The 26,030-nt window shown below is 41.1% G+C and overlaps 1 pseudogene; it reads left to right on the top strand.

Moving 5' to 3' along the window:
* Nucleotides 1-2,044: 2,044 nt before the first annotated feature.
* On the top strand, nucleotides 2,045-24,033 carry LOC114258550 (ABC transporter G family member 22-like; annotated as a pseudogene).
* Nucleotides 24,034-26,030: the final 1,997 nt, after the last annotated feature.

Genomic DNA, 26,030 nt, shown 5'->3' with positions numbered 1-26,030 from the left:
GTGACCAGTGCTTTTGATGAATCTGATACCGTTTTTAGTAGAACTTTAAGCAATGAACTCTTTTTGCTAGCTGGATCTTTATTGCATCCTTCAGATGAGATCTCGGATGTCATGAGACTACAGAAGCCCTGTCATGGTAAGACACCAGTGAAGTAGCACTATTTCTTTCATTTTCATCTGTCTTTTTTGCAGTGAAGAAGCAAAATGTAGTCATGAAGAAAGTAAAAAAGTTATTTTCCTCTTAATTAGAGGATGGCAAGATGGGCAAATCTTCACCAATTGATGAGGAGGATCTGAATTCATGCAGTTAGAGGAAAATACACATTGGACGAACCTTACCCATATACCTCAATGTAAGCTATTGAACTACATATGTTCATTATTATTTATTTTAAAAAAAATGGTTCTTATAAAATAGAGCTTTGGATGCGAGGGAAATTTAGACTTCTTGATATAATGGTGAATCACACGAAGTTGATGGAACAGTTTGACCATTTTATCACAAAACCATAATTTTGCTAATTTTTCAAGGTTTACAAATCAGATCCAAAATATTTGATTTGAAACGTCCCAACTAAATTAGAAAATTTAATTTTTATAAAAATAGTTGAATGCTTAATTTTGAAATCTAGACAAGTGACCTATCCTTTTTTATTTTTTTCCTAAACAAGTTTCCTTTTATTTCAAGATTTCACATTTGAGCTCAACTCAAATATGCTATTTTTGAGTAATTTTTTTACTTCCATGTAATTTTGACCTGATTGGAGATGTGAATTGGGTTTTGTCACCAAATAACATTGACAATAAAGTTGGTTGTAAGCTTGTGAGATAGAAGTGGACAAATCTCGGGCCTGGCTGAATTTGAGCCAAGCTTGCAAGGATACATATCATTCCAAGTTTGATATGATATTGAGTCTAATCTAATCATCCCAAGACAGACCTCAAAAAAATTTCTAATTCGAAACTCGCCACTTAACCAAAAAGATATGAGCTATTAATTTTTTATTTTTTATTTTTATCTTTGAATGGATATTAAAATTTTAAAATCCTTTCATTATTATTTGAATTTAGAACCTTAACAAAATTCAATCATAAAATAAACATGATTTTTAAGTATATATATTTTCATATTTTTTCTTCTTTATTTTATAATTAAAATAATATAAACGGCTGTCTAGACTGACTTAGAACTCTTTATTCCAAGTCTATTCCAAGTCTAACTTGAACATTAAATGGGTACAAAATTTTAACTCAATCCGATCTTATGGGCAAAAAAATAGTCACACAGAAATGAAGTAATCGAGCAAGAGGGAGCGGCAACAATGAAATGAAAAAGGGGGGCTGGTGATATTCTATGAGGGGAGACGAGGCGGCGGGGATGGTTGTGGAGTGGGGGAGAAGAGGCGACGACAAAAGATCATGGAGGGGAAAGGGACTAACCGTGATGGTCAAAGGGTTATGATTTGTAGGGTTAGGGTTTGGGAATAGATGATGAAGATGAGGATTCTTTCCGGTCCCCATTTGGATGATGTGAACCTTTTATAATTGGATGGCAATTGTGTTTTAAAAAATAAAATATTTATTTTTTTAATAACAAATGTAATAAATTGAGTAGGCTATAATGTTTGGATCAATCTAAATTTTTTAAAAATTTTTTCTATTGGTGAAATACACAAAGTACTTAATAAAATGAATAATTCGAATTACCAAAACGGAACTGGTGGTGGGCTGTATGGACCCAAACAGCACCGTCGGAGAAGAGTTGCCTCCTTTTAATTTCACTCAATCTCAAAGTTTGACATGTCTGTTAGTTTTAATGGGAAGTATAGCGATTGCAAATTAGTCAAAAATTATAGGGTTTGTCTGCCTATATTTTATAAACCATAAGGTCAAAAATGAATTTTGTCTTTTTTATTTTATTTTATATGTTGTTGTTGTTTTGCAGTTTGAAGACATAAAATACAAGGTAGCAGTGAAGGGGAAGAAGCACCCAATTGCGGACAAGTCCATAGTTGATGGAGTAACTGGCTCAGTAAGTCTAGGATAGGTTCTTGCTCTCATGGGACCATCAGGGGGTGGTAAAACAACTCTGCTCAATCTTCTTAGTGGAAGAGTAAAATTAAATAGTGGTAATATCACATACAATCAACAACCATATAACCAGTCACTGAAGCAAAGGTACCAGTGCCAAATTCCAATTTACATGCTTACTTATTTACATGATTGGCTTCGCTGATTAAGAGACTGATCGGTATTAATTTGTATAAAACAGGATTGGATTTGTTCTACAAGATGATATTGTATTTCCTCACCTGACAGTTAAAGCAATTTTAACTTACGCGGCTCTACTTTGTCTTCCTAATACATTAACCCAAGAACAGAAGGACAGAGCTACGCATGTCATAACAGAGCTTGGCCTTGAAAGGTGTTTTCTTAATTAAACTTGTGTTGGTAACTTAACAAGTATAACCAACTAGCTAATTTACTATTTCTTGGCCTCGAATGGATTTTTAATTAAAGCTTCCCTAATCACACAAATTTGTTTGATATGGCTGCAACTAGCTCAAAATCGCATATGAAGTTCCAAAAATTAGGCGCCAGATCCTTTGTCTAGAAATTTCATGTCTCTCCTAACTCCCAATGTACTCCCACTCATACAATCGTGCTTCAAGATTCTCATGTTTTGACCACATTGTGTGGCTGTGGAACAATAGTTCACTACTCAATATTTACACGAGCTTTCCATGCCGTGTGAAGATACTAATCAACTTTGTACCACTACAGTCCCTTTGTTGAATCATATATGTGAAATCTTTGATTGCCTCTTCCACGAGACGGATGGAATCATCATTTATTCACATATATTAAGTAAAGGTTGGACTTGATTACTTCTCATTATGCCACATATCTATCATTTTTTTATTTAAAATAAAAAAATTTATATAGAGAAGTGTACAAGACTCGAAAACATTGACCTTGAGTTTAGAAAAGAAAGTTTTACCACTTGAGAAATACATATATTGTGATATTAATTTCTTTATTATTTTTAATTTTACTTATTTGAATTGCACTACCCACTAGTTTACTAAATGTCAGTACCATATGTACAAAATTAGAGCAGTGTTTGATTGTCAAAAGGGCATATATTGATAAATACGTGATATCAGGTGCCAAGTTACAATAATTGGAGGGTCATTTGTGAAAGGGATTTCTGGCGGTGAACGAAAACGACTATGCATTGGTAATGAAATCCTGCTTAATCCATCACTTCTGTTCCTAGATGAAATCCTGCTTAATCCATCACTTCTGTTCCTAGATGAAATCCTGCTTAATCCATCACTTCTGTTCTTGGATTCAACAACAGCGCTTCGAATTGTTCAGGTGCTACATAGCATTGCTGAGGTACTGAGAAATTTCACTATGACTAAACATTGGAATTTCATACATGAACTCAAACTTTTGTGCATTGTAGGCTGGTAAGACAATACATCAGCCATCAAGCAGGCTCTTCAGCAAATTTGACAAACTAATACTGTTGGGCAAAGGAAGCTCCCTCTACTCTGGAAAAGCCTCGGAAGCAATGGTATACTTCTCTTCCATTGGTTGTTCGCTGCTTATAGCCATGAACCCGGCAAAGTTCCTGATTGATCTTGCAAATGGGAACATGAAGGACAAGTCAGTTACATCAGAATTGGAGGACAAGTTTTTAGCAGGAAGCCAAAAGATTGAGGCTAAAGATGGAAGGCCTTCCCCTGTTGATGTCCAAGTCCATGAGGTCTATAATCAATATTCAATTGAAGTCATAATTGTACAATTATTCAGTAGCACTGGAGAGGGGCTGCCCAATCATTTTTGGGGCCTCAACGAAATCTCAAACCCCACCTTTTGATACATAATTATTAATTTAAATAACCATTGCTTAATTTTCAAAACAAAAATGATTAGTGGCCCTAAAAAATTTGCCCCTAATGCCCCTAATTTCTAATTTTGGAAACTGTTTTTTTTTTTCTTTCTTTTTTCCTTTTTTTTTTTTTTTTTTTTTTACCTTAAACGGAATTTCGGGGCATTCGAGCCCCGAAACGTCGGGCCCTCAATCACTGCGCTTTTCAAAATAGTAAAAAAAATTATTTTAAATTTTACTTTTGTTCATGTTACAAAATTACTAATTAAGCTTTTATAATAAACTTTTTTTAAAATAATTTTTCAATTCAGAATCTTTTCAATCTACATACTAATTAAGCTTTTATAATCAAATGTGGAGAGAAAAAATGTTGATATTGTTGGGAGATGTTAGGCATCCTATACACCCGATTATTTTGAGTACCAAACCAAACTAAGGTCATTCTATTTACAACATTCTAGCACATATGCTTTTTATTATTTGATCTAATACGAATATAGAAGAAGATGAAAATACATGAGGCTCATTTTTTTAAATTAAAAAAGAAAAGAAAAAAGATTTGAGCACGAGACGTCTTATCAACTTCATTTTTAGGCCTAGAGAAATAACAAGCAGTTTGAGTTTTGTCCATTACTAAGCGTATTTGCTTAATTGAATAATATATATAAGGGTCCTAAAAATTTGGGGGCCTTCTCAAATATTGGCATTTACATGGTTGTTCAATTTGCCTAATCGAACAGGCTACATCTCAAACTTAGAGCACCATATGCAAGTGGTGGTTCTAACTAAGTGGCTTAATGTTAGCACCTTAAGACTTGGACACACAGTTTGGTATGGGGTGGCACATTGCACCTATGTCAAGGTCCAAGTCAGGCCTGAGGGAGGCATGCCCAAGTCAAGGTAACAATGTGACAGTGGTAATGCCACCAGAGCCCAAGGCGAGTAATATTTCATGTGGGCAAATGAACGGCTATACTTAGCCCGAATGCTGCTGGCAGCATAGACTTTTTGGGTCAAACAGATCAATGGGCAAGACATCTTATGGCAGACCAAGACTTACAATTTCGTGGGTTAAACTCAGGAGAGTTCAAAAGGTTAAAATGGATAGGCAGTTCATAGCAGTTCCTTGGCATGATGCAAAGCTGACAGATGGGGCAGTTTATAGCAGTTATGCTTGCAAAAAGTCATGACAAAGCCTGCTAGAATTAAGGAACAGGTCCAAGACAGTTCCAGGCAGTTTTCAGTAGTTACAATCTGCAGCAGCCTTGTTGGTTTGAATTTTCCCTAGCAGTTGGGGGTGTCAACTGCTCATAATTGATTTGTAAAATGCCTATAAATGTTAAGGCATAGAGAGATTTAGAGAGATCATGTTATCTGTACGAATACTCATGTATCCTTGTATTATTCGGTGATAATAAAGGTTGGGAACGGTTCCTGTAATCTACTTGTGTATGCTTACTTGCTTACAAAACTTATAGTGGGTAATTCGTGTATGCTTGGCTGAGACTAAGTACTGTAACTTAGTGCCATTACAGGCTGAAAATTTAAAACGAAAATTGACCCTGTAACAATTGGTATCAGAGCACGGTTATGCTCTAATGGTTTCTAGCATGGATGCCTTGAAAGAAACGTGGTTGGAAAATCTTGTGGGTGACCCTGCTGATGAGAACCGCTCGCTGACGGATCGATTGGATGCTGTGGCCTCAGGGTGTCTTGCCCTTGAGACCTCGACATCAGATTGATTCAAAGACATGTGCTAGCCATTTCGGATTCTTGGAAAGACAAGTTTCAAGAAGTTGTGGATGAACTGTCCCTTCTGAAGAAGACTGTCTGTGGGCATACGAATTCGGAAAAGACTCTTTCAAAAATCAAAGTTCCAGACCCTAAAGCTTTCGGTGGAAATCGGAGTGCCAAGGAACTTGAGAATTTTCTGTGGGACATAAAGTAGTACTTCAAGGCTGCTCACGTGCCAGAGAAGGTTGCAATCACAAGCATGTACCTTACTGGCGATGCTAAACTTTGGTGGCGTACACATGTCGGGGATGATGCTCAGCCAGATATCTCAACTTGGGAGAGTCTTAAGAAGGAAATAAAGGAACAATTCCTTCCTTGCAACACGTCTTGGGTTGCAAGAGATGCCTTGAAACAGTTAGAGCATTCCGAATCGGTGAGGGACTATGTGAAAGAATTCAGTTCTTTGATACTTGACATCAAGAACATGTCGGAGAAAGATAAACTCTTCAACTTTATGTCTGGGTTGCAGAATTGGGCCCAATTGAAACTTCGGAGACTCGGTGCCAAGGATTTGCCCTTTGCCATGGCTGCAGTGGATGGGTTGCTTGACTACAAGTTAAGCAAAGAGCCCACGTCTGAAACCAGCAAAACCAAGAGAAAGGGAAAGGGAAGATGGCAGAGAAAAAGGCTGGTTTCAAGAAGGGCAAAGACAGTTCCAAATACAAGCAAAATGGGGATTCTTCTTAGACCAATGGTGGAAAGTCTAACAAAGGGTGTTTCATCTATGATGGACCTTATAGAGGAAAAGACTGTCCCAAGCCTGAGAAACTTAACGCTATGGTTGCGGAAGATGGCAAAGGGAAGTCGGATTCTGAAGGGCCGACTAGGGTAAACCCCTTACAATTGCCCAATGCAATTTATGCGGACAAAGCCCCTACTGCTGGTCTAATGTACATCAAGGTGACATTGGCGGGTACCGATATTACGGCAATGGTAGACACTAGTGCCACACATAACTTTCTGTTAGAAAAAGTTATACAAACCCTCGGATTGCAAGTTACCCAAAGCACCAGTCACATCAAGGCAGTAAACTCAATGGCTCAATCGGTACAAGGAATGGCTTCAAAAGTATCGATCACAGTCGGAGATTGGACTGGATGGGTTAACTTGATGGTGGTTCCTTTGGATGATTTCGATGTCATCTTAGGAAATGATTTCTTTGTGATTGCAAAAGTGGCTTTGATGCCATATTTGGGTGGGATACTTATTTCGGATGAAGACAAGCCTTGCTTTGTCGCTGGTTACAGTAAATCAGACAAAGGCAAGGGCACAAAAAGGAAGACAGAGACCCTTTCAGCCATTCAAGTGCACAACGGTTTGAAAAAGGGCGCAAAGACTTATCTTATTGCCTTGGTGGAAATCAAACCCGATCTATCAGTAGAAGTGCCGGATGAAGTGGTAGAAGTGTTGAGGGAATTTGAGGATGTGATACCTCCGGAGTTACCAAAGTCCCTTCCTCCTCGGCGTGCCACTGATCACAAAATAGACTTGATTCTGGGTGCTAAGTCTCCAACGAAGGCACCCTACAAAATGTCCCCAATGGAACTCACGGAGTTATGAAGGCAATTGACGGACATATTGGATACTGGTTTGGTCCAACCATCCAAGGCCCCTTACGGTGCCCTAGTGCTTTTTCAAAAGAAGCAAGATGGAAGTTTGCACATGTGTGTTGATTACCAGGCTCTCAATAAAGTGACTATAAAGAACAAGTACCCAGTCCCTTTGGTGGTAGACCTATTTGATCGATCATGTAAGGCCACTTACTTTACATAATTGGATTTACGTGCTGGCTATTGGCAAGTCAAAGTGGCTGAAGGGGATGAGTCAAAGACCACATGTGTTACAAGGTATGGGTCTTTTGAGTTTCTAGTAATGCCGTTTGGGTTAACTAATGCCCCGGCTACATTCTGTAATCTTATGAATGATGTATTCAATGATTATGTCGATTAGTTTGTTGTTGTTTACTTGGATGATATTGTAATATATAGTAAGTCCCTAGATGATCACTTGCCCCACCTTCGGATGGTGTTCACTCAGTTACGAGAACACCAGTTGTATGTCAAGAAAGAAAAATGTGAGTTTGCCCAACGGGAAATTAAATTCTTGGGGCATGTAATTTGCAAAGGCCTCATAAAGATGGACAATAGAAAAGTGCAAGCAATCATGGATTGGCAAGCACCATGCAAAGTGACTGAGTTGCACTCCTTTTTGGGTTTGGCCAAGTATTGTAGAAAATTCATTGAGATCACACAAAGAATGCAGCACCTCTCACGAATTTACTCAAAAAAGACAGACCCTGGAAGTGGAATGAAAATTGTCAAGTGGCCTTTGACAAATTGAAAGTGGCTGTTGCAAGTGAACCGGTTTTGCGATTACCTGATTTTGAACTTCCATTCGAATTACATACTGATGCATATGATAAGGCTATTGGCAGTGTTTTGGTGCAAGAGGGGCACCCAGTTGCGTTCGAAAGTCGGAAGTTAAATGAAGCTGAGAAGAAGTATTCTGCCCATGAAAAGGAAATGACAGCGGTTGTGCATTGTCTTTAGACTTGGAGAGTTTACCTGCTAGGAACCAAATTCATGGTATTGACAGACAATGTGGCAAATACTTTCTTCAAAACACAAAAGAAGTTGTCTCCAAGGCAGGCCAGATGGCAGGAATTCCTTGAGGAGTATGACTTCGAATGGTGACACAAACCTGGGCACCACAACCAGGTTGCTGATGCTTTGAGCTAGAAGGAAATTGTGGACTACGTTGCTGCGATATCAAACATTGAAACTCAATTGTTGGAAAGAATTCAGGCAAATGCTGCAATTGATTCTGAATATCAAAGGCTAGTTCAGCAAGTGAAAGATGGCACTGTGTGTCGCTATTGGTTGGAAAACGTTCTACTCCATGGCAAAGGAGATAGATTATATGTCCCTAGTGTTGGTGGGCTAAGATTAGAGTTGCTTAGAGAAACTCATGATCCGCAATGGGCGGGTCACCCCGGACAACAACGCATGATGGCTTTACTGTCTCGTTCCTATTGTTGGCCAAAAATGAAGGAAGATGTAGAAGCCTATGTCAAAACTTTCCTAGTGTGCCAATTGGACAAGATAGAGAGAAAAAAGACAGCTGGACTGCTGTAACCGTTGCCTATTCCAACATAGCCATGGATGTCTGTTTCCATGGACTTCATATCCGGGTTGCCAAAGGTGAACGGTATGCGTTCTGTTATGGTTGTTGTTGATCATTTCTCTAAATATGCTGTGTTTATCCCTGCCCCTCATGCTTGTCCCGCCGATGTTGCGGCAGACCTATTTTATAAGTATGTGGTGAAATACTTTGGCTTGCCCGAGGATATTGTTAGTGATAGAGATACCCGATTTACGAGACGGTTTTGGATTGTGCTATTTAACTTGATTGGATTCGAATTAAAGTTTTCCACAACAAATCATCCTCAGCCGGATGGACAGACCGAGAGAATGAATGCTTTGCTGGAAGAATACCTTCGACATTATGTGACTGCAAGTCAAAGGAATTGGATTGACCTGTTTGATAGTGCCCAGTTTTGTTATAATCTGCATCGGTCATCTGCCACAAGCATGAGTCTATTTGAATTAGCCACGGGGCAATAACCCCTTACTCCGCATGAAGTGGCACGGCCTGGCTCATGGGGTAGATGTCCCACAGCATACCAGTTTGCAAGAGCTAAACAAGACATGCTGGATGAAGCACAAGATAGTTTGGCTAAGGCAAACAAATAGATGAAAAAGTATGCTGACAAAGAGCAGAGACCATTAGAATTCAAAGTGGGAGACAAGGTGCTGCTGAAGCTTACTCCACAGATTTGGAAAAAGATAAGTAGTAAGACAGCGCGTCGAGGCCTAATTCCAAAGTATGATGTACCCTTTGAAATTCTAAAATATGTGGGAAATGTTGCTTACAGACTGAAAGTGCCTGACCGGTTGAAGATACACCCAACAATCCATGTTAGTTTCCTAAAACCTTATCATGAGGATCAGGTTAACATAACATGGACGCAAGCTCGACGCGCCCCTCCGGTGATTAGAAAACAGTTTGACAAAGAAGTGGAACAGATTCTGGACCACAAGAAAAAGGGGCAAAACAAGAAAAATCGGGGGACTCATTACTTGATTAAGTGGAAGGGTTCTCCTGAAACGGATGCGAGTTGAGAAAATGATGTAACTCTATGGCAGTTTGAGAAACAAATTATAGACTACTTAGAGGCCTTACTATAGCGATCCCGATTTTTCCTTTCTTGTTTATTGTATTCCAGACTCGGTTCCGTGGATGTGTTGTTGTCTTTATCGCGTCTCCGTATTTTAAATTCTTTATTCTTGAGTTTGGGATGTATTAGGCAGGTTGGTGGTGTTTAGAAACCAAAAGTTGATGCCCAAATTTTAGACTTCACGCTCGAGCGAGGCTTTTGACCCTCGAGTGGACCCTTTGTTTTTACTTCTCCGTTCGAGCGGGCATTTTGACGCTCGAGCGTGATTATTCATCTCCTAGTATTTTGTCCTGCAGGTCATCAAACGCTTGAGCGTCCACTTTCACGCTCGAGCGGGGACCATCGACTGTAAAACTTCTTGAAGTGTGCATCCGGCGCTCGAGCGGCGCTTTTGACACTCGAGCGGAGCGTTCCACGCTCGAGCGTACCTATTTGTATATCAGTCCGTCAAATCACTTTTTGGATCACTTTTTCGACCTTCTCTCTCTCTCTTACTTTTCAAAACCCAAACTTGAGAGCCTCTCACTCTAGACTTCAACTTCTCTCTACAAAATCATCTAGATCAAGTGATCTTCTACCTTGGTTTCTTTATATAAAGTGTGGGGTTTGTCTTGCTCTTCGTTTTGATCCGAAAATTATTGGGTTTGGAGCACCTTCGAAATCCTTCATCTTCTCCATTTGGTCTCTCCATTTGAGGTAGGAATAACTACTCATATTTATGGTCCTTGACATAAACTTGTAGTTATTTTGATGTAATGCTGAAATTGGGTAATTTTGGGGGTTAGGGTTTCAAAATATATAAAGAGGGGTTTTGTTCTTTTGACTCACACATGTATATTTTGGGTCTTAAAATGAGGTTATTGATGTTTAATGAAAATAATTGAGCCTTTGGGTCAGTGTTGGAAAAAGGGGGAGGAAAGCCCTAATTTGTTGTTATGAATTAATTTGTACAATTAATTTGGAAAGTTATGAAAATATGAAATTGAGTTGGAAATAATGAAATTGAGGAGTTATGAGAATGAATGGTGGAGTTGGATAAGTTAATCACTCACCTTTGGAAATACTGATAATTTATCTGTTGATGCATTTATTAGCTGTTTAGAAATAATTGCTTTGGGCTATCGGTGGAAGATAGTCTTGATTGTTATAGACACTGTATGTTGATTAGGGAAAACTGAAACTAATCACATTGAATATGTCATTGAATATAACGGTTGGAATAATACATCGAATATGTGTATTGATTGATCATTGTATTTGATAAGTGTTTTATATACATTGTATTGTGTGAGAGGAGATAGGGGATGTACTCAACGGTTTGGGAGGAGATAGGGGATGGGCTCCATTGATATAGCAAATATGTGTATCTATTGTGAAGTATGGAAGTGTTTTAATATGACATTGATACAGCAAATATGTATATCTATTGTGAAGTATGGAAGTGTTTTAATATGACATTGATACAGCAAATATGTGTATCTATTGTGAAGTATGGAAGTGTTTTGATATGAGTTGTTATCTCATTTAAAAAGGAAGTGCTTCAATATGAGTCATAGTCTCATTAAATTGTTGGCCAGGTTCTGAGCCATGCTATGAATTAAAAATTTGATAAGTAAAGGAAAGTGGAATGAAATATGGACATATCTGTCATGGAATTGGATTGTGTTGTACGTTGGTTTGTATGAGTTAAACATTTATCAAATGCTAATGTTTTAGTTATTGCTCATATTATGTTTAGCATATCTCTACTGGGTGTTGGCTCAACCTATATGGGACATCATTTTCAGGTATAGGTGATATGCCGCCTCCAAGGATGTAGCTTGGGAGGTTGTAGAAGCTGAAGGCTTCCTTTTTGTGATTATTTTGTGTATTACATGTAATTCATGCCAAGGGATTATTTTGTGTTTTGAGTTAGTACACTCTTTTTTTGTAACCAAGTGTTGGCTTGGAAAGTTGTAAGCCCATAGGGCATTTACTTTTGATGTCAACATATAATACTTTTGTAATGAATACTCTAATAAATAGAATTATGCTTTATTCTTTTAAGTTTATGGATGTCTTGAATGCATGCTTTATGGGTTTATTTTGAGGGCGTTACAATTTGGTATCAGAGTTTATCGAGTTTGAATACTTTGGGTACGTGGGAAGTGGTTAGTACTACAATGGGTTTGTCTCGCTTGTTAGGGACTTAGATGTAAGGTTATTTGCTTATGTGATAACATGTTTATGTGACTACTTGAGTATGGGATTTAATTTCTAGGATGTTGATTGGATCCTTGGGTTTCTGGGAGTCCTGTTGGAAAGGCACTTGATCACTGCCGTTTCTAACTAGAACTCTAGCAGCGCCTCGGGACTGTCATTATCCGGAAACAAAAGTCATAAGTGCTTATGTGATTATGTGCTTACGTGGAGTGAATTACTGTTGTCCAATGTATTAGGACGCGAGTGAAATAGCTTCTGCGCATTTGTGAATGTGTTAATGTTTTCGTTATCTTTATTAGGATGTCAGGACGAGGATGTAGTGGTAGGTGAGGTAGGCCTAGGAGGCAGGGGATGCCTATACCGAATGAGATTCCGGCGCAGCAGGAGGGTGTTGGTCAGGCCAATGTAGCCGACCCAGTAGGTCAGTAGGCCATGGCTCGCGAGATGGCAGGAGCATTGAGTGAATCCATGGACATTCTCAGAGCCGAGAATCAAGTCCAGGCCTATGTTGCTGAGGCAGAGCCTTCTTTTCTGAAGAGGGAGTTTTTCCGGTCTAACCCGGACGAGTTTGTGGGTGATCCAAAGGAGCCACTTAAGGCTGATGAGTGGCTTGAGCAGATGACGAAGACGTTTGAGATGCTTGGCATCGAAGACGGGGCTTTGAAGGTGACCTTGGCATCCTTCCAGCTGAAGAAAGACGCGGGTCAGTGGTGGAAGTTTATCTGGGGCCGTATTGGAGGCACTTGGGAGGCTTTCGTCGGTGCCTTCCAAGAGAAATTCTTGTCTCCCGCTGTCAGGAAGAAGTTGAGGGATCAGTTTTGTCAGCTTAAACAGCTGAGTATGCCAATGACCGAGTTTGAGGTCGCATTTACCAATTTATCTAGGTTTGCACCTGAGCTAGTGGCGTCTGAGGAACGCCGTTGCCTTGAGTTCGAAAAGAAGTTAAGACACGGACTCAAGACTAGGGTTGCTGGGTCCATAACTTGGGAGTATGGACGCCTTGTGGATGCCGCAGCACATCTTGAGATTATTATGCAGGAGGAGGAGGAGAGGATGAGGGGCTCCAAGAGGAGTCAGGATGGCCAGGGGGATGGTCGGAGGCAGAGGAGTTTTAACCCTCAGCAGTCCTAGGGTGCTTTTGCGAAATTTACCTTTCCAGTGCCGAGTGCATGTTCTGGGAGAGGCAGTTAGGGAGACATTACTTGTTACAAATCTGGTCAGCTGGGCCACAAGTCTTCAACTTGCCCACAGAAGGGCGGAGGGCAGAGAGCAGCTTCATATTCGATTCGACCTCAGAGCCAGAGTCAGGGCAGAGGCCAGCCGCTCTCTTGTTACCAGTGTGGTCAGGCGGGGCACCTGAAAAGGTATTGCCCGCAGTTGAGTGGCACATCTGGTGCATCTGGTGCGAGGCAGACGCAGAGTTTTCAGCCAACACAGTCAATTCAGGCCTCGAGGGCCAATCAAGGGACCTCATCGTCTTAGTCTGTGCAGCAGTCTTTTGCTCCGAGAGGTGAGCAGGTAGATCAGAGACCTTCAGGGCGCGTGTATTCCGTTACCGCACAGGATCTTGTACCGGCTCCATCTGTTATGAGAGGTATCTTTTTGTTTTGCAACTCGGTTGCCAATGTGTTGATTGATACGGGTGCATTCCATTCCTTTATATCTGCTGCATTTGCATCTGTTTTGGGGTTGGAGTTGGCGCAGTTAGCTTCTCCTATTTGTGTTGTATCACCTGTTGGGGGTGAACTGATTTTGAAACAAGGGTGTCGGGGCTGTGATATAGAAGTCGCCGACCGTCGACTTCCATTTTCTTTTGTAGTTATGGCTATGTTGGGTTTTGATGTAATTTTGCGTATGGACTGGTTGTCGTCATACTGGGCTTTTATTGATTGTTACCACCAGAGGGTCACGGTATGTACCTTGAGCGGGGATTGTCTCCATTTCTTGGGGGATCGGGTTGGTAGTGTTTTTCCACCGGTGGATGATCCGCGAGGGCAAAGTGAGTTTAGTGGTCTTCTCGCTAGCTTTATGAGTAGTGAGTATGATGAGATCCAGATTGAGTTGCCCAAAGTGGTTTGTGAGTACTCGGACGTCTTTCCCGGGGACCTTGTCAGTTTGCCACCACACCGAGAGGTGGAGTTTTCTATTAATTTAGTGCCCGGCACGACGCCGATTTCCATGGCACCTTATCGTTTTGCCCCAACCGAATTGACTGAGTTGCAGATTCAACTCCAAGAGTTGTTAGATAAGGGCTTCATTCGCCCTAGTACTTCGCTGTGGGGAGCACCAGTCCTCTTTTCTAAGAAGAAAAATGGGGTTTTGAGACTTTGTATCGATTACCGGAAATTGAATCGAGCTACGGTTAAGAATAAGTACCCTATGCCTCGTATAAATGATCTGTTTGACCAGCTGAAGGGGTCTCGTTGTTTCTCTAAGACAGACTTGAGATCGGGTTACCACTAGTTGAGGGTCAGGGAGGAGGATATTCCGAAGACGACATTCCGTACGCGGTATGGCCACTATGAGTTTCTAGTGATGCCTTTTGGGGTTACCAATGCGCCGGCAGTGTTTATGGACTTGATGAACCGAATATTCCGGGAATTCTTAGATCGCTTTGTGGTTGTTTTTGTAGACGACATTTTGATTTATTTACCTTCTGAGGAGGAGCACGAGGAACACTTGAGAGTGGTGCTTGAGTTACTTAGAGCCCATAAGCTATATGCTAAATTTGAGAAGTGTGAGTTCTGGCTAAAAAAGGTTAAGTTCTTAGGCCATGTAGTCTCCGGGGAAGGGGTGTCTGTTGATACATCCAAGATAGAGGCAGTGCAAGATTAGGCACAGCCTAAGAGTGTTTTTGAGATTCGCAGTTTTCTGGGATTAGCTAGGTATTACCGCCAGTTTATGAAAGATTTCTCCAGGCTAGTTTCACCGTTGACTAGATTGACACGGAAAGGGGTCAAGTTTGTGTGGAGTGAGACTTGTGAAAAGTCGTTCCAAGAGTTGAAAGTTAGACTTACCACAGCTCCAGTGTTGATTATACCGGAGAGGGGTTTGGGTTATGTGGTGTACTGTGATGCTTCACGAGAGGGTTTGGGTTGTGTGCTGATGCAAGAAGGGAAAGTGGTAGCCTATGGCTCACGACAGTTAAAAATACATGAGAAGAATTACCCTACACATGACCTAGAGTTGGCACCTGTGATTTTTGCCTTGAAGATTTGGAGGCACTACCTTTATGGTGAGAGATTCGAGGTGTTCTCAGATCATAAGAGCCTGAAGTATCTGTTTACACAAAAAGACTTGAATTCGAGGCAGAGAAGGTGGATAGAGTTCATTAAGGATTACGATTTCGAGTTACACTATCACCCAGGAAAGGCCAATGTTGTGGTCGATGCCCTTAGCAGGAAATCCATTAGTGATGTAGCTTGTATAGCCACTCGGGAGTGGGAAATGTTGGGTGCACTTGGTGAGTTTGATTTACTTTTGGGTGAATCTGTGGAGGCTGCGGCCTTGTTTTCGGTGGTTACGCAGCCTACACTTATGAATCGAGTGTTAGAGACATAGAGATGTGACCTTGAGGAAGAATCCCTCCGGGAGAAGATCTCCAGTGGGAAGGTTGAGAAGGGTTGGCTGTGTATCCCGACCTGGGTGCGAGATATCGTGACCGTCTGTTTGTGCCGGAGTCTTGCCGAGAGGAGGTACTCAGAGAGTTTCATCATTCTCGCCTTGCGGTGCATCCGGGAGGCACTAAGATGTATCGTGATTTGGGTCGCTAGTTTTGGTGGCGGGGTATGAGGAAAGATGTGGCAGTTTTTGTATCGAAGTGTCTTACATGTCAGCAAGTGAAGGCCGAGCATCAAAGGCTAGCGGATTTGTTACAACCTTTGCCTATAACCGAGTGGAAATGGGAACATGTCACGATGGACTTCGTTGTAGGCCTTCCGAGGACTCAGCGGGGTAGTGATGCTATTTGGGTGGTTGTAGATCGGTTGACTAAGTCAGCGCACTTTATCCCTATGTACGTGAAAGATTCGGTAGATCATCTTGCCGACTTGTATGTTCGGGACATAGTGAGGTTGCACGGGGTCCCAGTATCAATTGTCTCAGATAGAGATCCACGTTTTACTGCTAGGTTGTGGCAGAGTTTGCAGAGTGCCTTGGGCACTAGATTGACCTTTAGCACGGCTTATCATCCTCAGACTGACGGGCAGTCCGAGCGTACTATTTAGATCCTTGAGGATATGCTCTAGGGTTGTGTCCTTGACTTTAGTGTGTCGTGGGAGAAGCATTTACCCTTAGTGAAGTTTTCCTACAACAACAGTTTCCAATCGAGTATTGGTATGGCACCGTTTGAGGCCTTGTATGGCCGACCGTGTAAGTCTCCAATTTGTTGGGCCGAGGTGGGTGATGCACCTTTGTTGGGCCCAGAGTTGGTGAGGGAAACAACGGAGAAAATTGAGCTTATCCGTAAGAGGCTTATTACAGCCCAGAATCGCCAAAAGAGTTATGCTGACCATAGGAGAAGGCCTTTGGCATTTGAGACGGGTGATCATGTCTTTCTGAAAATATCACCTAGGCGGGGTTTGATGAGGTTTGGGAAGAGTGGGAAGTTATTCCCTCGGTTTATTGGTCCCTTTGAGATTCTTGAGAGGATTGGGGAAGTTGCGTACCGTTTAGCTTTACCGCCACAGTTGTCCAGGGTGCATGACGTGTTTCATGTTAGTATGCTTCGGACGTACGAGCTGGATCCGTCGCATGTATTGGATTGGACCGACTTAGAGGTAGATGAGGATGCCTCGTATGAGAAGAGACAGGTACGGGTCTTGGATAGCCGAGATTAAGTCTTGCTAGGCAAGACAATACATTTGGTGAAGGTTTTGTGGAAGCATCACAGAGTGGAAGAAGCCACTTGGGAACGTGAGTTAGAGGTCCGTGGGAAATATCCGGACTTGTTTGTTGACGTGTAACCTTGTATTGGGAATTTTGTTGTATTGATAAACTTCAAGAGCATTGAATGTGTCTTAAGTTGTAAAACATTGTATATGTTTTGATTTATGAAAATGTCATGGAATATGCCTTGAAAATGGAAGTTTATTTTAACATTGTGTATGTTAAATATGTTATGGAAATGCAAGTATATTATTAACATCGAATATGTTATAGAGTTGTGGACTATGGTATTGGAATTTGTTGAATTTCAAGGAATGCATGTTGGTAATGCATGTTGAAAATTATATTGTGAACTGCCTCTTGAATAAAGATGGAATAACTGGTAATGGGTCAGGATGTTAAATATTGGATTGTAATATTGTTGAAAATTGAGACAATCATACTTTTGAAACTTATTTATTTAATTTCGGGGACGAAATTCTTTAAGGGGGAGAGGTTATAGCGATCCCGGTTTTCCCTTCCTTATTTATTGTATTTCGGACTCGGTTCCGTGGATGTGTTGTTGTCTTTATCGCATCTTTGTCCTTTAAATTCTTTATACTTGAGTTTGGGATGTATTGGGCAGGTTGGAAACAGGTTGGTGGTGTTTAGATACCAAGAGTTGATGCCCAGATTTGGCCTTCACGCTCGAGTGGGGCTTTTAACGCTCGAGCGGACCCTTTGTTTTTGTTTCTCCGCTCGAGCGGGCATTTTGATGCTCGAGCGTGATTATTCATCTCCCAGTATTTTGTTCTGCAGGTCATCGGACGCTCGAGCGTCCACTTTCATGCTCGAGTGGGGACTATCGACTGCAAAACTTCTTGAAGTATGCATCCGGCGCTTGAGCGGCGCTTTTGACGCTCGAGCATAAGTCTGTGTCTGACACTCGAGCGGAGCGTTCCACGCTCGAGCGTACCTGTTTGTATATTAGTCCCAAACTTGAGAGACTCTCACTCTAGACTTCAACTTCTCTCTTCCAAATCATCTAGATCAAGTGATCTTCTACCTCGGTCTCTTTATATAAAGTGTGGGGTTTGGCTTGCTCTTTGTTTTGATGCGAAAATTATTGGGTTTGGAGCACCTTCGAAATCCTTCATCTTCTCCATTTGGTCTCTCCATTTGAGGTAGGGATAACTACTCATATTTATGGTCCTTGACATAAACTTGTAGTCATTTTGATGTAATGTTGAAGTTGGGTAATTTTGGGGGTTAGGGTTTCAAAATATATAAAGAGGGGTTTTGTTTTTTTGACTCATACATGTATATTTTGGGTCTTAAAATGAGGTTATTGATGTTTAATGAAAATATTTGAGCCTTTGGGTCAGTGTTGAGAAAATGGGGAGGAAAACCCTAATTTGTTGTTATGAATTAATTTGTACAATTAATTTGGAAAGTTATGAAAATATGAAATTGAGTTGGAAATAATGAAATTGAGGAGTTATGAGAATGAATGGTGGAGTTAGATAAGTTAATCACTCACCTTTGGAAATATTGATAATTTATTTGTTGATGCATTTATTATCTGTTCAGAAATAATTGCTTTGGGCTATCGGTGGAGGATAGTCTTGATTGTTGTAAACACTGTATGTTGATTAGGGAAAACTGAAACTAATCACGTTGAATATATCATTGAATATGACGTTTGGAATAATACATCGAATATGTGTATTGATTGATCATTGTATTTGATAAGTGTTTTATATACATTGTATTATGTGAGAGGAGATAGGGGATGTACTCCACGGTTTGGGAGAAGATAGGGGATGGACTCCATTGATACAGTAAATATGTGTATCTATTGTGAAGTGTGGAAGTGTTTTTATATGACATTGATACAGCAAATATGTGTATCTATTGTGAAGTATGTAAGTGTTTTGATATGAGTTGTTATCTCATTTAAAAAGGAAGTGCTTTAATATGAGTCGTAGTCTCATTAAATTGTTGGCCAGGTTCTAAACCATGCTATGAATTGAAAATTTGATAAGTAAAGGAAAGTGGAATGAAATATGCACATATCTGTCATGGAATTGGATTGTGTTGTACGTTGGTTTGTATGAGTTAAACATTTATCAAATGCTAATGTTTTAGTTATTGCTCATATTTTGTTTAGCATATCTCTACTGGGCGTTGGCTCACCCTATATGGGACATCATTTTCAGGTACAAGTGATATGCCGCCTCCAAGGATGTAGCTTGGGAGGTTGTAGAAGCTGAAGGCTTCCTTTTTGTGATTATTTTGTGTATTACATGTAATTCAAGCCAAGAGCTTATTTTGTGTTTTGAGTTAGTGCTCTCTTTTTTGTAACCAAGTGTTGGCTTGGAAAATTGTAAGCTCGAAGGGCATTTACTTTTGATGTCAACATGTAATACTTTTGTAATGAATACTCTGATAAATAGAATTATACTTTATTCTTTTAAGTTTATGGATGTCTTGAATGTATGCTTTATGGGTTTATTTTGAGGGCGTTACACTTACTGACGAGGACGTTGGCTTCTTCTGGTAGGGGTGGTTTGTTAGCACCTTAAGACTTGGACACACAGCTTGGCATGTGGTGTCACCTTGCACCTATGTCAAGGTCCAAGTCAGGCATGAGAGAGGCATGCCCAAGTCAAGGTAACAATGTGGCAATGGCAATGCCACCAGACCCAAAAGCGAGTAATGTTTTATGTGGGCAAATGAACGGCTATACTTAGCCTGAATGCTGCTAGCAGCATAGACTTGTTGGGTCAAACTGATCAGTGGGCAAGACATCTTATGGCAGACCAAGACTTACAATTTCGTGGGCAAAACTCAGGAGGGTTCAAAAGGCTGAAATAGATAGGCAATTCATAGCAGTTCCTTGGCATGATGCAAAGCTGATAGACGGGGCAGTTTATAGCAGTTATGCTTGCAAAAAGTCATGACAAAGCCTGCTAGAATTAAGGAACTGGTACAAGACAGTTCTAGGCAGTTTCCAACAGTTACAATCTGCAGCAGCCTTGTTGGTTTTAATTTGCCCTAGCAGTTGGGGGTGTCAACTACTCATAATTGACTTGTAAAATGCCTATAAATGTTAAGGCATAGAGAGATTTAGAGAGATCATGTTATCTGTACGAATACTCATGTATCCTTGTATTATTCGGTGATAATAAAGGTTGGGAACGGTTCCTGTAATCTACTTGTGTATGCTTACTTGCTTACAAAACTTATAGTGGGTAATTTGTGTGTGCTTGGCTGAGACTAAGTACTGTAACTTGGTGCCATTACAAGCTGGAAATTTAAAACTAAAATTGAACCTGTAACACTTAGGTGCCGTCTGGTAACACTTACGTTTTCAATTTTCTGTTTATATTTACAAAAATTTTAAAAATTCAAATAAAAACTTGTTTGGTAAAATTTTTGATTTATAAATCAGTGGTCTCAGTTTATAAATTTAGCCAAAAAATGTGTTTTCATTTTGAGTTTTCAGTTTTTTTTTTTTTTTTTTTTTTACCACCCAACACTAGCCACCACCCACCACCATTTTCCACCACCGCCTTCCGCCACCCCCACCCACCCCCCACCACCACATGCCATCACCACTCATCACCCACCTGCCACCACCACCCACCTACCACCCACTCGCCACCACCACCACCCCCCACCACCCACCACCCACCTACCATCCATCCGCCACAACCTACCACCTGCCACTACCATCCACCACCCGCCATCTACCTGCCACCACCACCTGCCACCACCATCAACCACCTACTACCACCTACCACCAGCCACCCACCACCCACCACTACCACCACCACAACCAAATCGTTACCACCTACCACCCGCCACTGTCACCCACCCAATCACCATCCGCCACCACCCACCACCACCCGTCATCCACCACCCACCTGCCACCACTACCCACTCGCTACCACCCACCATCACCACCTATTCACCACCACCCACCACCACCCGCTATCCGCCACCCACCGCCACCCGCCATCCGCCACCCACCTGCCACCACCACTCACCACCCGCTACCACCACCACCACCACCCACTCGCTACCACCCACCACCGTCACCCGCCTACCCACCATCACCACCCACCACCCACTCGCCACTACCAGCCATCCGCCACCCACCTGCCACCACCACCCGCTACCACCCACCACCCACCACCGTCACCCACCCACCCACCACCACCATCCGCTACCCGCCACCACCACCCACCCACCCGCCACCCTCCTGCCACCACCACCCACCAGCCGCTACCACCCACCACCTACCACCGTCACCCACCCACCCACCACCACTACCCACCTGCCACCACCCATCACCACCAGCTACCCACCACCTACCATTACCACTTTTCACCACTGTCTTCCACCGCCACTTGCCATTTCTTACTCTTTTTTATATTTTTAAAATTCTTTAAACATTTTGTCAATTACCAAACGTGTTTGTATTTTATGTTTTTCTAAAAATAAATAAAAAACAAACAAAAATCAGTTTATAAGTTTTTTGTAAATATAAACTGAAAACGTAAACGTTACCAAACACACCCTTAACCATTAGACTGTTAGCTTGTCACCTAAAACCCACCAAGAAAATTGAAAAAAAAAATATTAATAATAAAGGTCCTCATCAAAGGCCAATATGCTAAAACTTCCTTTTAATATTTAATGTCAAATCTCAATAAATATTGGGGCGCTATTGGTGGCTTACCAAAAAGGGAAGTATGGAGGTCATTTTGTCTCCCACCTAAGTGATCAAGATGGGCCATGTTGATTCCACCCATCTCATGATTACTAGTTTGGGAGCATCGTGTTAGCATGTTTAGTTGATGCTCAAAACTACTGAATAATTAGCAATCTTATGGTTGTGCAGTATCTTGTTAGGGCTTGCGAAGCAAGAGTCACAAACATGGAAGAAACAAAAAAGCTACTTAAGCCCACCTTAATGGTGAAGGTTGAGACTGAGATGTAGAGCTGGTCAATCACAAGGGAATGGAGATCCACTTGGTGTGAACAGTTTTCAATTCTTTGCAGGAGGGGTTGAAGGAAAGACGTCACGAGTACTTGAGCACTGTTCGAGTAACTCAGGTTATATCAATTGCTATAATTGTAGGATTGCTTTGGTGGCATTCTGATGCATCAACTCCAAATAGATCGGGCAAGACATACTTTGATAGCATCCATTCCAATCTTTACCTAGTGTTATCAGAAAATGCTAATATTAAACAAATTACGTTTTAGTTTGCACATTTGAAGGAAAATAGGATATACACTTTTGTTTCAAATGTTGAATTTAGCAATCCAATGTGATTTCGATTTTTTTTTTCCACTTTTGATTTCCTCAAAAGGTTTCTTAAAGCAGAAAAGAAAAAATGATCAAAATTAATTAACTTATAGAAGAAGTGAAGTTTTGCAAGGATAAAATGTAACAAATGCAGTAAAATGTTCTTAGAAATGTGCATTTACATGATTAATTTGAAATAAAATAATAATGTTTTATTGAATATCTGATTGTTATAGAAGTTGCTCTAGAAGTAACTTAAATTCGGATATTTTAACTTATACACATCTACCTCTATTGTATCACATTTTAGAGCATGTTTGTTTAACTTATTGGAACAATCTATATTTTAGATCATATATATATATATACATATATCCATATATTTATATGTATATATTATATTTCATTTGGAATTGAAATATGTGCAGAAAGGGTTGCTGTTCTTCATTTCAGTATTTCGGGCCTTATTTCCCATATTCACAGCAATTTTCACATTCCCTCAAGAAAGGGCAATGCTAGTTAAAGAGAGTGCAGTTGATATGTACAGACTCAGTGCATACATGATAGTAAGAAACATCAGTGACCTTCCTTTGGACCTTGTATTGCCCACACTATTCCTGTTGATAGTCTATTTCATGACTGGCTTGAAGCTGAGCTTCACCGCATTTTCATTATCTTTGCTTACTGTTTTCCACAACATTGTTGCTTCTCAGGTCACAAAATTAAATGTATGTGCTATCCAAATTCAATGGCCAACAAATTATTTATAAATGAATAAGAGATTTTTAATGTTCAGGGTCTAGGACTGGCCATAGGTGCATCATTCATGGATGTGAAGAAGGCAACAACACTGGCTTACATTATTGTTATGACATTTATGTTATCCAGTAGATTCTTTATTCAGGTATGGTGACCAAATCACAAAAATTAGCAAAAACATACAAGGTTTGTAATACCAACTTGGTAACCATCAAGTTGATCTGAGGAGCGAATCAGCTTGACTTGAGCCTGGTTTTGATTGGCCGTGCTATTGGACATAGGTCCTTTTGATATAGAAAGTGCATAGAAAGTGAAATGTGTGCATCTATGGTATGGCCATTTTCCATCCTTTTTATGTGCCAAAAATTCTATGCTTCATATGTGTGCCATTTTTGGGCATAGTTCACTTTCTATGCGAACCAAAACTAAAAATGCATACTTCACATTTTGTGTGCTTTTTGGCACTAAAAGAGCATAAAAAGTGACATGCGATTTCTATGCCATTTTTTTTTTTTTTTGGGTGGTCCTATGTCATACTTCATTTCTTAGTTCATTTCATAAAGGGATGAATAAGATGATTATCGACTTAGTATCAAAGTTTAGATGAATAATTACCAAATTAATTACTTCAATGATATAGATGATGTATTGATTGTGGTTGTTTACTTGTTGATGTAGAATGTGCCATCTTTCATGTCATGGGTACGTTACATCTCTGTTAACTATCATACGTATAAGCTACTCTTGAAGATTCAGTACGGTTGCTTAGGTACTTCGAGCTCTAGATTGGGTTCTTGTGAGTCCTTCTTGATCAAAAGATGGAGATTCGATTGGGGTGGAATTGAATTGGGAGCTATTTTGGTGATGATTATTGGATATCGGATTCTCGCGTACTTGTTCCTTGGGAGAATGAAACTAAGACAGTGTGTGCATATCGGATTCCGCACTAGATGAAAGTGGATCGGGGCCCTGCACTCGGTTGGACTATCCAGGGACTAAGGTTCCTACCACAAGAAGCACCGTTAGAGCTGCCCAGCCGAGTTTGGCCGGATAACCTCTCCGGTGTGGGAATTAGTGATCGGAGAGAGAAGGTATATCGAGTTGAGTTTGTAGTTTTACTTGGAATTGTTCAGTTACCTTCAATATGAAGTTCATGTTGTATATATTTGTTGTTCCTTGCTTGCTTCTCAAGGTGGGTTCATGGAGCTTGGATGCTGCCAGGTGTCCTTTTAGCATTGCTCATGGTGGGGGACCACCTGGTAGTTACCATTGAATGCATATACTCATTGTAGTCATGCTGATAACAAATCACATTCCTTTGGTTCAACAACTTCCATGATTCTAAGTGTGGGGGACCAGCTAAGGTGGCAACTTGCACATGCACACATTCACAACTTCCACATTTCCCTGCGAGGTTTCCTCAGCTCGGTACCGATGCGCCTCGGCTCGGCATCATTATGCCTTGTCTCGGCCTTTTACAGGATCATTCGTGGAGATGGGCTGGTCCATTCGGATATCTTTGTATGGGTTCGGTCTATTTTCTATTCGGCCCATAGATTCAGTCTCGCAGCTCGGCCCAGCCTAGCACCACGGCTGGACTAGCCTTTCCACTGCGGGTTGAGCTCAAGTGCTTGAGGACTTGGGTGGACTATTGATCATGAAGTTGGGCTTAACTGGTTTGCCCATATACTCTTCCAGCCCACTTGGATTCGGACTTCAGTGGATTGGGCCTGCCCAAGTCTTGGACTCGACCCATTTCACATTTAGTCCCTTCATTTGCCCCCTAGCTCGCACTAAGGTTCCCCTTGGGGGGAGCTATTGTTCTACTTCCCAAGCGTCGCATCGTTTCAGTTTTCCCCAGTTCGGCCTTGGTGACGGTTCAATCCTGACACACGATCTCTGCATACGTCCTTTCATGGTGACACGTGGCGATGTGAGATAAGTGTGCAGAGATAGTGCGTCGATTCTATACCGAAGGTCGTGCTCCGTGTACCTGCGCACCGGCTAGTGCAATTAATGCTCTATCTTGTCAATACAAATCCCTTTATCTGCTTTTTCGTTCCTCTGGAGAGTTTCAAAGAGAAATAAAGAACTCTTCCCATTCCTCTGAGCCAGTCTCGTTGGTGCTCTGCTCAGACTTTTTCGCCACTGATCTTGCTCTGCTACCGCTATTCTAATCTCTGTAAGTCCTCTTGTGATTCTTCTTCTCTTGACTCTTTCTGTCTTAATCTTCTTGTTTGGCCCACTCGCTATCTGTGTTCCACACTCTGTTATCTGAGTACTACCTTTGTCCCATTAGGTTTGTTGAATGGGGAAGTTCCGCTCACTGGTTGATACCCCCGAGGCCATGGCTATGTTCTGCTTGGACTATAATATTCCCAACAACGTTACCCTTTCGTTGGCGAAAGTAGACGCCAAGCGTATGGGCACAACGAATACCGTCGCTTTTCCCATCGCGGCCATAGTCGAGGGAGGGGTTCGGTTTCCCCTTGACCCGTTGGTGCGCCGATTTCTGCATCAAGTCCAGTTAACCCCACTGCAAGTATCTGTAAACCTTTTTCGTGTTGTTTGCGACGTGTCTGCCCTCAATAGACGATTGGGTTTGAACCTTGACATATGGGATATCTTAGGTTGTTATACTCTTTCTCACAACAAAGATCACAGCACGTATTACTTTCATGTTCGCTCGTTTGATTTCCATTTGGTTATTTGGTTGCGTGATTTGGATAAACACAACGATGATTTCTTGCAAGTTGGTGGAAACTGGGAGTTCCCCGCTGGAACTAAGTTTCAGTCTGAGAGGATGCCCCAGAAAGACGGCTACCCAGGTTCGGGCCTTTCCTTCTAATGTCTTTTGTATTCCTTACTTTATTTTGGATATTGCTCTAATGGGTCACTTCTTTTTTGTAAAGGCCTCTCGTTTCCAACGAAGACCGAGCCGAGAGAATGCT

Source organism: Camellia sinensis, chromosome 3, assembly GCF_055761805.1.
Source record: "Camellia sinensis isolate YWXY chromosome 3, ASM5576180v1, whole genome shotgun sequence".
Taxonomy (NCBI): Eukaryota; Viridiplantae; Streptophyta; class Magnoliopsida; order Ericales; family Theaceae; genus Camellia; species Camellia sinensis.
Note: the sequence above shows the minus strand (reverse complement) of the source record. Positions and strands in the feature narration are given on the sequence as shown.